Source organism: Copadichromis virginalis, linkage group LG22, assembly GCF_057382275.1.
Source record: "Copadichromis virginalis isolate Kocher_CV1m ecotype Utaka linkage group LG22, C_Virginalis_male_GT1.1, whole genome shotgun sequence".
NCBI lineage: Eukaryota > Metazoa > Chordata > Actinopteri > Cichliformes > Cichlidae > Copadichromis > Copadichromis virginalis.
In genome coordinates this window covers 9,728,554-9,741,248 of record NC_140638.1, presented here as the reverse complement: position 1 = coordinate 9,741,248, position 12,695 = coordinate 9,728,554, and the positions used below count along the sequence as shown (strand labels likewise).

The 12,695-nt window shown below is 40.6% G+C and overlaps 1 long non-coding RNA gene across 1 annotated transcript in view; it reads left to right on the top strand.

Annotated features, from left to right (window-relative positions):
- Positions 1 to 12,644, top strand: part of LOC146682721 (uncharacterized) — a 97,893-nt gene extending 85,249 nt beyond the window's left edge. Inside the window, exon 4 of the long non-coding RNA XR_014917366.1 lies at positions 10,147 to 12,644. This is a non-coding gene — a long non-coding RNA (uncharacterized LOC146682721). The remainder of the gene's footprint in view (positions 1 to 10,146) is intronic.
- The last annotated feature ends 51 nt before the right edge of the window (positions 12,645 to 12,695 follow it).

The window sequence follows — 12,695 nt, the reverse complement described above, 5'->3', positions numbered from 1 at the left end:
GCTGAGTCTAAATATTTGCATGGAGTCATACACATTTTACTCAGAGTAGATCATATGTACACCCACAGTGAGTACTGTGGTTCCTCCTCTTGCTGGAAAAGGCAGCGTCAACGTTGTCTGTGAGTTTTTTTTCTCTCTGACAGTCTTATCAGTGAAGACATGATCTCTGAGACAGCGAGACAGCTGACAACTATGTTTTTTAAGGCTTTTATCAAGAGTTGATGTTGAGCTTAAAGTGTAAAACAGTATCTTCCCAGACTGCTGACAAAGCACCGAAATACGTGCTGTACTTTAAGACAAACCCTGTTCATTTATCAACGTGTAGATGATATAAGCAAACACGCTGGTAGTATTTATCAAGAGGATGAGTTGAGTTATCTCTCTATATACTATTGACCAGATGGATTTTTCTTACATAGGCTAGAATAATGATGCTGGGGCCCGTTTTATCTTATGTGAATGAGACATGTTTTCTTTGTTGTGTTATACAGGACTGATGATCTCTGTAATTTAACGTTGTGTACCAGCCTTTCTTTAAAACATCAGCGAAATCTTAAAAGACAAAATACCTATATACACATATTTCAAAAGGATCCATGTACAAACAGAAAACATATGACAAATGTGTCATTACGATGCATAGAAAATGATTGGTTAAAGGGTGGGTTGAACCAGTGTAGATGGTTTTAAAAGTGAGTCAGACTGCACTGTTTGTCCAAATGTTTACATCCCAATTTATTCTCTGGTTACAAATAAGTGACAGTATAGGTGGTTTCACTTCTTAAATACACCAGAAGTGCATCAGTGTGGCTGGGTTTGCATCCATACATACAGCGGGGTATTCATCTGCACAGGATAGACTTGAATAACTTTCCTGGTCTTTGGACTTTTACTGTTGCACACTTTTGTTTCTGTGTTTTTGACCATTCCTAATTAGGAAATGTTTGCATGCTAACCAGCCGAGCTAGCACTTATGAACGTTATGAAGTCTTTCGCCTTTATGTATAACATATTTCAAAACATTTGGAGCTCTGCAGACTCAGATAACTCAAACTTCACAATGTGATAAAGGTCTTAAAAACAGCTACAGCTGTGGGATTCTTAATTTCGACCTGTTATGCTCATTCCTAGGTTTTATATATTATATTTTTATTCTGCACTAGAGTTACTTTGCCTGATTCACATTTTAAAATCCGTCTTTTTAAACGGACCTTGGTTGTAGCGTCTCAGCTAATCCTTTGTCTAAAACAAGCCATTTCTCCACGCGTACTTCGGAGCAGCTTTTCGGGCACTGTGTTCTTGTTTGCAGTCTTCTGATTGGCCAAAATTTCTGTATACTTAGGGTTTATTCAATTCTGTTCGTTTTCTATGGTGACAAATCACAACAACGGTCGTGATTTGTAAGGCCTAACTATCAGAGGGTCCTCTGTGAGCAAGAACATGGTGACAGTAGGAAAGAAAAACTCCCTTTTAACAGGAAGAAACCTCTTTGAGCAGAACCAGGCTCAAGGAGGGGCAGCAATCTGCTGCGACCCATTAAGGGTGAGGGGAGGACAATATGTATCAACACCTGTTGCTTTGTGAAGCTCTTGACACTGTTTCTTGCATTTTCACATTGACCGAGAGATTTTTCCAAAAATGAAGCAAAACTCTTTGTTTTAAAAAATAATTTTGTGCATGTGGATCTAGCCTTAAATCCATTTGTTTTAAGCCAACTTTCTTCTGATCCTTGCAAACAGACGGTTTGACCAGCCGGTATGACCACCTTTAACCTTCATGACAGCATGAACTCTCTCAGGGAAACATTCTGGTAAATTCTTTAAGTATTCTTCAGGGAAAGTTCTTCTTGAAGGACCTTCTGTTCTTTTCTTCTGTTCTTTGTCAAGATGATCCCACACTGCTTTAATAAAGCCGAGGTCCGGGCTCTGGGAAGGACAGTCCATGACTGATGGTGTTCCACTGTGCTTTTTTCTATCCAGGCATGCTTTTAGTCCACTGGCACTGTGTTTGGGATCATTATCATGCTGGAAACTGAAGCTACTGCCAATCAGATGTTGTCCAGATGGTATTGCAAAGTGGATCAAAATCTCACACTATATTTCTGACAAAATCTCCAACACCAGCGGCTGAAATGCAGCCCCAAACGGATGACAAACACTGTTGTAGCGCTCTCCTGAGGTCCTCTGTACATATTGACTGCAATTTGAAATAAAATTTTAAAATTTGAATTCATCACTCCATGAAACCTGCTGCCACTGATTTTCAGTCCAGTTCTTGTGTAATTTGGAATACCTCACCCTGCACGTTTCCCTTACTTAAGAACATCATCGTGACAGCCACCCTTCCACTGAGGCCATTTGTGATGAGGCTTCAGTGAACAGTAGATGGAACTAACTGAAGGGCCCGCTGATTCACTCCGGTTCTGTGTCAGCTCTTTTTAAAGAGGGTGTCCAAATTTGCAATGTCTTGGTCCAACAAACTTTCTACTATTGGGTCCACCTTTATGTAAATGCAACGCCAAGTGGTTCATACTGAAAGAAAGACATTTAATCAAATGGAAATCCTTTCCATGTTTTTTTAAATTCATAATCTGTTTTCTTTATTGTTTGATTTTCTTTGTGAGTGTATAACTAAACTGGAAAATGAATTATTTTATTGACTTCAATTTGAAATATGTAAAAACAAACTTCCAGAAACACATAAGCTGCTCTGTGAGGCTGCACAACACACTGTTGTACTTGGTTTTGGGCTAAATGCTAAAACAATCACCAAGTACATTATTTACCAAATAGAGCTTCCAAGTTCCACTTGTGGTGAATTTAAACTTCTTTAATTATTATTATTGGAACGTTACCATTTCCACCTATTCTCCCTCCAAGGGCATCGAGCGCTGCAGTTTTGGGAGAATTTGGTGGCATCACAGAGAAACCAACAATGTGTCCTTTGGAATCAATGCTTTAACATGACCTCTTGGCTTCATCTGCATACAGTGAGTCAGATTAGGTTGCATTTTTCAGCGTGCAACCAAACCACGACCTTTTCCTAAACTTCAACAGCAAATGAAAGTGGAAGTAAAAAGTGAGTTAAAAGGAAACTAAAGGGAAAAAAAGAGTAACGGTAAAGTGAGGCAATAATCCAAGCCAGACACAGCAGTTAACAACAACTGTGATTTAGCTGCTGTCTCGACTTGTTGGTGGCACCACAGTTGCGAAACCTTGGACACTTATTTCAGAATATGCATTACTGGGATAACTGGCTAAACATGAAGAATGTAAAGGATGAATTTCTCCCTGAAACAAAACAATCTTAAAGTGATTTAAAAGCAACTTTGACAAAAATTATAACAACTTGGAACCGATCATTACAGCTGACTCTTAGCTTCCTGAAAAATGGGTGGAGCAGGGATCTGTTCTTGACTTGAGTGGAGTTGAGGCTGTGACTTAGCATGCTATATTTTATTATTTAACACTAAATAGAAAAAAGCACCTGAGACAAACAGCTTTGAATGTAATCTTGATTTAATAATGGAAGTACAAAGAGTACTGAGAGATTCCCAAACTTAATACGATTCCTTGTGAGTGGGACAGAAATGTGTGTAACAAAATAAATGGCAATCAGTCCAATATTTCACTTTAAAAACAAAAAGATGTCTACAAAAGCCAAAGATAAACTCTCTGTGAATCATTAATGTGCTAAATTTCATGGCAATACAGTCAACAGTGTGATGGTGTCATTGGAAAGATCAAGAGTCTCACAGTCAGGAGCATTTCACCAACAGAGAGCATTTGTTGAGATGCGTCAGTGTCAGAGTAGATGGCAGTTTAGAAATTCGGAATAAAAGCTAACCTACAACAGAAAAGAAACACAAATGCAGCATGTTTCATCCCCATGTTGTAAACTTCACCGTGCAGCAGTGGATTCATACAGAGGAACAGCCAAAATCTGAAACTTCACTTATAATAACTTAACTCCCCCCAGGAGGCCTATATTCATCCCAGGGCCTCTATAACTCGTCTGGAGAGTCGGGGAAAAGGATGCCAGCGGTATGTGGGTGATACAGACAAGCTTAACACCGAACTTTCCAGAAGTATAAATGTTCCCGACGCGTTTTTACTCAGCGGAGCAGCCAAAACCATCCCGTCCCAGTAGTCCTATCAGTGTCTGGGATCTAGCCTTACAGATCCTGCTGCAGGACGAGTGAGACACAGTGACCTGCATAAACCTGCTGTGTAGATCACGCTGCAGCCTGTCTGGCCTCTTTCCATCACAGCTCCTTTTAAAGATCCAGGTAAGCTATGAAATGCAGCAGCCTGTGTCGCTAAACAGCAGCAGTATTCAACCATTCTACAAATGACTGAGAGGTATTTATAGTTTCCACTGAGTATACGTACATACAGTTTGAGACAAAAAGCTTTGGGGTTACCAACAAAGACCTCCACTGAGATAAGAACCCTCATGTTTTGTTGAGGAGGCCTCAGACAGGAGATGAGTGTGTTTTAGAGGACAAATACCTCAGTATATCTGTTAGCGTATCTCAGGCTAACAATGTGTCACTCTTATCAACCGTATAGACTCAATACACACTAGACAAGCGCAGATACTTAAGAGTGCTGTGAGCAGCACGAGGCCTTCGAGCTCACCATTTGTACCTCTAGCAAAACTGGCCGTGCTCCAGTTTTCTGTCAAACACAAAATTCTTTGGTAGATGATTACAGGTTTAGAGACACAGTAGTTTGAGTGTTGGGTGAAGTAAACCATTAAAGGGGAGCCGTAAGGGGCCGAGCTGGATGTGCACAAGGAACTCAGTGTAGTTTCTAAAGAAAATGTCTTTTATTTTACCCCGAAGTGAAAAAAAGACCAAAAAGACCAAAATGATTCTTTGGACCCACAAAAGGCTAATTTAACAGAACTAAACACGAGTTGTTATGCCAGCACGGCGTAGTAAGTAAACACTGAAAATAGCTGAAAATAAATCCAAATGATTAAACACGCCAGCTTCAGCCAGATCACCCCTGCACCATAAAACCAAAGGAAGAAGTCAACATTTAACAAAGTTTATAAAGCAGGATAATCGTGAATATTTTAAATTAATTATATGTTGTCATTTATGTTTGTGTCTCTGTGCAAGTGTTGTATAGCTGCAGATGTCACAGGCCCCTATTGTGCTTTGCCTTATTTTCCATTATATTTATACTGGTACACGGTTGGATTGCTCATAATTAACAAGGCCAGAGTTTCAAGCAATGAGGTCAGGGTTGTGAACTCCCTATCAGGCAAAAGCTCAGGCTAGAAGATGGCTTCAAACACTCAGATTCAAGGTTTTTTGTTTTTATACTCTTGGTTCTGAATACTGTCATAGGGACGGGCCATCCCTGTGGTATGGGTGGAGAATCTTCATAATGACTTTCAAGCTTGTTAAACTGTGAAAACTCTGTTTTTGCCTTATATACTGTATTTCCATGTATGCACGTTTGCACACGTTTCAATACATCGCTGCAGCTATTTCCCAATTTCCAAGAAAATATAGATATGAGGGGTGGCTCAAGACTTTTGCCCAGCACCTTATATGGAAAACCCATAAAGCAACACAAACAGGAACAGATATGGATGGATAGAAAATGTTAAGTGGGCAAACCTAATTGCCGCCTACATTTATTAAAGCTTATATTAAATGCTCTTTTTGGTCTCCATTCAGTTATTTTTAACTTACACTCAAACACTTTTCACCACCACAAAAATGCTGCGTTGTTGTTCTTTTTGCAATATAGAAACACATCAAAGTAAAAAGTTATTAATGAGGACAAGAAAATTACACTCTTGCAGTGAGTGATTAACTCCCTGTTTTGACATTGACCAAAACAGAAAGTCTGTGCCCCGAGGGAGCGTTTTCTCAATGAGAGGCCAGATCCGCCCACGTGCGCGGCATGAAGCAGCTCGTCCTCTGTAATGACTCACCCTCTGCTCCACTTTTTTTTTTTTTTGCCTAACATTTCTTGCCAGTAGTGAAGATTCGGGCGTCTTTCATCAGAACTGCACTGCCTGAAGGAAGCAGTGAGGATCCCAGATTCCCACAGCTGAACCGCCTCATCACTGGTCACTCAACGCTTATTTGATGTAAACCTTCAAAGGGAGAAGATCCCTCTAATCACACACAGTAAACCATGAGGTCAACCGCTCGCTGCAATAAATTTCCTCTTCTAATACGCAGCTGTTAATCAGTTATGTCTTTTTGTTGTTTCCCAGGACTCGAAGGAAACTGAAAACAATAAGCAAACAGAAACGGCTCATTTAAAGGATAAGAGCGCTAAAAACGGCATCACAATTTTATGAGACCTTTTATTTAGTTTTTATAGGGAGAAAAATCACAGACGGGATGAAGTCAGCTGCATCCTCGGGGGAAGATTTTCTCTGATGCAGGTGTAGCCGTTGGTTGTGGTCAAGCGCGGGCTCTCTCAGGTGCAGCTATTTTCATGTAGAGCCAAGGGGAGATCAAACCCTCGTTCGTTCCCTGATTCAACTCGTGCCACTTCAAACGGGGCGGTTGTTTAAACTGCGATTGTGAACACCTGCCTCCAGAGAGCCATCAAAGGTGAGCTACAATAACCCTGCTTGTGATCCTGTGGGAGCTCCTTGTTCTCACTACAAAGGGAGTCAGAGAGCCTGCCCCGGTGAACTCTGTTTGACTTCACGTTTGTGCACCAGTGCGGTTCTGAACAATAGAGTTTCAGTGTTTGTGTCTGAACTTTTGGGTGGATTAGTGTTGGTACTGCTGGCTATCAATCAAACAGACACATAGTGTATATGCCAGATCCAGAAACAGCTTTCCAACACATATTCTACCTTTAAATACTTGTGGTTGGAGATGAGTTAATTTATCAGTGTGTTGGTTTTGTAGGTCAAATGAGTTTTCTTTGGGGTTTCTGTCAGTGTATTACAACCGCAGTGGTCCCAGTTTTGGCCTTTGAGGATTTTTTAAAGATACAAATGCTACAGTTGAAGTACCTTATCAGCTTTGTGTTGTTAGTAGCCATCTGAGATATACAGAAGGTGCTTGAAAAGACTTACATTTTATAAAGTGATAAAGAACCACAGATTTACCAATAAATAGACAGCTTTGCCTTCATTCTCTTCTCTATTCACCACAACAGACCAGTAGAGCATCTGCATCACTGCCAACACTGCACCAGTCACTTTGTTTATCTCCCTTCTCATCCGACTCATGTACAAGACTCTCAAACTCCTACACTTGGGGGAGCAACTCATCCCCAACCTGGAGACTCCACTGCAACCTTTTCCAGCTGAGAACTTTAGGCTCAGACTTGGAGGTGCCTAATCTCATCCCAGCGGCTTCACACTGGGCAGCCCAGTGTGAGATGAAGGTTTCCAGAAGGGCCACATCGTCCATTGTTTTAGTCTTTATAGTAGAGCTGTCAGTGTTAATCTTGTTAAAATGACGTTAACGCCATAACCCCATTAACGAGGCAAATATTCATTAGCGAGTTAGCGCGGACCGCCCGTGTGTGGGGCTGAGCGGTGTCAACACGTTAGCGCAGTTAGCTCGTTAACGCGTTAGCGCCCCACGCACGGAAAGGGTGGAAAGTTTTGCTTTTTAGAGACCTGCATTTTTTCACTAAATGCTAGGTGCTGCTGTTCTCGAAGAATTTTAGCATCAGGTAACATTAGATCCAAATATAGTCAGTTCTGATTTCTAAACTTCAGGCTTCAAAACTGGACTTCACTGACCAACTGACCCCCGTCGGTCACAGCAGGTGATTGCTGCTTCCAAGTCTGGTTCTGCTGGAGGTTTCTTCCTGTTAAAAAGGAGTTTTTCCTTCCCACTGTCACCAAGTAGTTGCTCTGAAGGGTTTTTTGATTGTTGTTGTCTTTTTTAGCTATTGTAGGGTTTTTACATTGCAATATAAAGTGCCTTTAGGGGACTGCTGTCATGCTGTACTAAATAAATAAAACTAAATTGAATCGAACTGGTGACATCATGGTGGCTATTTCCATCTTTTATTTACAGCCTTCGGTTGAAGAGTCTGTGTTCAGTTCATGTGAAAGATGTTGCTGTGTAACACATGTCTCGCCATGTGATTGCAAAGGTCAAAGGGTCCCAGTGGCCTCTGTGTGACATCTTCCTTGTCTGACCTCAGGTCAGATTAAGGTCACAGAGTTGCGTCAGCCTTATCTAAGATAAGCGCTGAATTAGTACAAAAACTCCCTACTGAGCAGTAAACATCACAACAGGATGAGATAACGTCTCAATCAGTCAAAAATACATAGTTGGAAATACAAATGATGACATTTTCATCATGTGGGTCTCTGCACTGAAACCACAGACTGGCCCTAACCGGTCTAAATAGATTCAATGAGATAAAGACAGATAAGGTATGCTGTGCTTTCTTACTAAGAGAATGAAAGACTGAAACCTTATCAATATCTGTGCAGCGAGTATTAAGGTAACGTTGCACCCAGCAATGGTTAGCTTAGCATGACAGATGGGAACCAGCTAGCCTGGATTTGCCTAAAGGTGGCAAAATTCACTATGAACACCATTAAAGTTCAATTAATTTAGACTACTTATTGAAATGAGTTAAACTATTAACTAGTTTAATCTAGAACATAGTTTAAATAGAGTGTTCAAACTAACAACTTATCATAGGAACAATATAAAAATAATTGTCATGTAGGAAAAAAAAACTTTTATATTTCTGGATGTCAACTTGAATTTCGAAATAATGTGAGTAGTGTCCTATTTATACTGATGATTGTAGGTATAGGAAATATAGACTGTGGTTGATGGTTTCAGACTATTTTAGAGCCATAGGCATAATGTCGGTTCTTTCTGAGTGACTGAGTTACAAGCTGATACTAACAAGCTTAATTAGCAAACTGCATTTATTTATTAGCAGATACCTGTTAAATTTATAATACTGGTGTCGTACCATACAGAAAGCCTCATTTATCGTTTAGTTTCTATAAAAATGTTTGAAAAGGCTCCAATAACACTGATAGTCCCGTTCGGTAACTTGAATTAGAGTAGTTAATTTGAAGCCTAGCAGACAATGAGGAACACCGTTCAGTTAAAAGGAGTTATTTTTAAAAATTCAGTGTCTTACATTTGTTGTGAGGAGTGAACTAAAACCAGTTTTTGTACTAAGCTGCAAACATGCTTATTCCCGAGAGTCTCTGGAGACTGATTAGCTTTTGAAGCCTCCCTCAAGTGGGTCTGATTTTCAGCCCTGGAGGTGGCTGTAAGACTACTTTTACAACAGGTTAATTTACCTGTCGTTATGAAAAAAACAAAAAAAACAAAAAACAATCACAATATAGCTACAAAGTACTTAGAGACTACTGTAGCTGACCTCATAATGAAATTAAAATCAGAATTTGTCAAAGGGCTTGAATTCCTTGGAGGGGAGAGGGTAACCTGTACAGGAACAGGTAAAAATATTCACCATCCTCTTGGGTTAATGAGGTTGAGGCAATTTCTTGCTCAGGTGCTTTCACTTCCAGGAAAGCGATTGCATGTCTAATAGTAAGTCAGCTACATTTTGACTCATCACACAGCCGGTTGCTTCCAGTTAATGTCCTCACTGTGACAGGGATGTTAGCCAGATGAGGGGGCTTTTCCAGATGACTCACCTGAGGCCACGACCATCTGCCTGAAGGGGGGCGGAGGGCAGAAACGCTAGAAGACAAGCACGCCGAGAGAAGGGATGACAGAAAGACCGCAGCGCCGGCGGATAAATGGGTTCACGGGGGACGATATCTCACCTGGCAGATCGAGTTACACAGAGGCAGAAATGAGCACAATAGCCTTCATATATATGTTAGGTAAAAGAAACAGGTCCAAAATACTGCAGGTCCTCACAGAACCTCAAGCTGACTGAATGGATCTGTGAAGGATACGGTAACATCTCATGTTGCCCCCACCCCAAAGGAAAAAATCCCCCGCTTGTGTGAAAGGGGGCTCACATGTCCTCACTTTTCAAAAGCACAGAGTGACACTTCAACAGTATGCAATAACACATGTGTGAGAATATGACAATAGCAGTCAGTCATGAGTCACGTCCCCGAAAAAAGCCAAACACAGTAATTCAATGGCCTTGTAACCCACTAACCTTATGTCATTTTGTTTTCCAGACGTCTTTGTTGGAAAAAGGAGAAAAAAAACCCAGCAGCCCTCTTATGGAAAACTACAAGTAAGGATCGCTTTGAAAAATGGGAGAAGGAATCCACCTACTGGCCAACAGGAGGAATCATCACTCTGATTAGAGCAGGCAGATTTATAATTGAGGAAGTACTTCAAAGACAGGAGATGTTTAACATGACATTTTAATCTGTCTGCTGCCCTATTCAGTGAGACTCATTAATTGTGGTTCTGACCTAATTCGGGTTTGACCTTTATTTTAGCATCCAGCCGGCAGTTCATTAAATCAGCACGACTCAGACTGCATTTGATATGTTAATAACTTGCTTGTTTTTCATGTGTTCCTTCAGTAAACAAAATTGGGGTGTCTCGGGGGTAAAGCAGAATTATTTTTCCCAGCTGGTGTTTGTGGTTATTAGCTGACAGCAAACTAAAAGGCGAGACTCTTTTTGTTCTTAGATTCATGCTCCAGGACAGATCAATTCAAAGATGCGGCCAAAGCTGTGGGAGAGTCAAAGGACTCTTTCATCCCACTCCTGGACCCACTGATGTCTCTGCACCGTCATAGCCCGTCTGCCCACATAGAGCTGACCCTCACATGGGTCAGCAGGATCAACAGAAAAAGAGAAAAAGAGCATCCTCAGTAAATTTACCATAAAATCCACCACAGTATAATAAGGAAGGATAAAAACAGATAAACAAGGGCAACCTCCCGAGACTGATTAACTTTGTACTGACTGCTCTGAAGTCTTCTGAAATAAATGTAGTAAAACTGCTAATATTTGGGTCACTGAAACTGAAGCTGATGCTTAAAATTGTCAGTTGACTCTAGTGTTCATGGTTTGCTGCTAAGTCAGATCCAGGACCAACGCTCTTAACCGAAAACAGAAGTGACTAAAATACACTTGAATTCTGGTTAAAATTACGCAAATGAGGGTGAGTGCGAATGTTCTTCCTCAACTGTACTGAAACGGTATCATATTATCTCCGTCTGACCTTTTGACCTCCACTTTGATCTAAAATTTGACTTTTCTAGTAGCAACAAATTTATAATGTGACCCACGCCTCTTCTCTCCAGCACATACCTCTGGATCAATACTGCGATTAATATTCTCAGAACCCATCACAGTGCCATGTGTGAACACCATACCAGTGACTCCTGCTTGATCTCATCTGTCAGTCTGTCCATCACTGCTGCAGACAAGAAGTGTCTAAGAGCTGATCCCTGATGTAATCCCACCCCCACCTTGAACCCATCTGTCATTCTTAGCCACTGTCTCACTGTTGTCATCCATGCCCTGCACCTTGGATGGTCCTGCATGCTGTTTGACCACCCTGACTTCTTCATGCAGTACCACAGGTCCTTCCTTATCATATTTCTCCAGATCCACAAAACCACACAGCAGTTCCTTGTGACCTTCGCTACACTCCTCCACCAATACTCTCAAAGCAAACATCACAGTTGCTGGACTACTGCAAGCCCCTTTGCAACCCATTTCCACCACTTCTTTTTCCATGCTGTGTTATGTGCTGTTTTTATAATGCCTATGCCCATAGTAGGGAGAAAACAGCAAATATCTTTTTCTAACTGAACTAATACTTCACCCTTTCTATATCAGAAGTTCAATTTTAGGATTGCAGTGTTTGCAAATCAGTGTTTTCATTTGGTATTAAATGTATTTTAGTTTTGACATAGCTCATTTTATTCTGCTTTTGGGATCCTGTTTAGGATTGTTTAGAGAGTTAAATATTTAAATATTTATTTGATCATTTATGTTCATCTGATGTGAACCCTGTTATAGAGATGGACTGGATTCTGGCTGTGTTGCTATGACGTAACCAAGGGGGAAAATATTCTTTCTGGGGAATTTCATGGTGGAAAAATGTGCACTTGTGGTGGATGTTGTTTGAAAAGTCAAGCATCCCGTGGAAACAGAGGTTGACATTTGCTTAGCAAACCACACAAGGTCCTCACTGAGTCTTTGCTGTCTTGTCTGCTCGTTCTCCCAAAGCCCAGTGCTAGAGTAAAACAGCGCTTTATTTCTTTAGTAGATTATATTGCATGTATTTAACAACATAATGCTTGATTTTCCATGATTTGCTCATTTTCCATGTATAGATCCATGTAAGAAAAACCACAATGTTTGGTGTTTTGTTCTTTCTTCTTCTCTGAACCTTTTCCTAAGCATGTTAGTCTATCTTAAGCCCCGAGGGCAGGAAGAGATGTAAGAAAAGGTTTCAACAGAGCTGTGATGAAACATGGAGGAAGGAAGAAGAAAAGTGCTAGAAGCATTTCACCAACACTTTGTATGTATCTTATTTCAGTGTGTAAATACAGGATACGGGTGAAACGTCTTCTTACATTTGTGATAGAAACACATGATTCACAACCATATCACTGGTTCTGTTTTTTTTAAACCAATTTACCCTGAAATCCATTATCCACTATTCAGGACAGCACTTGGCTGTGTTTTAGAAATTTTAATTTACTCTCTACCAGACAACATGCCTATAGTTGCAGTGAAATGCAAAGATAATGCAA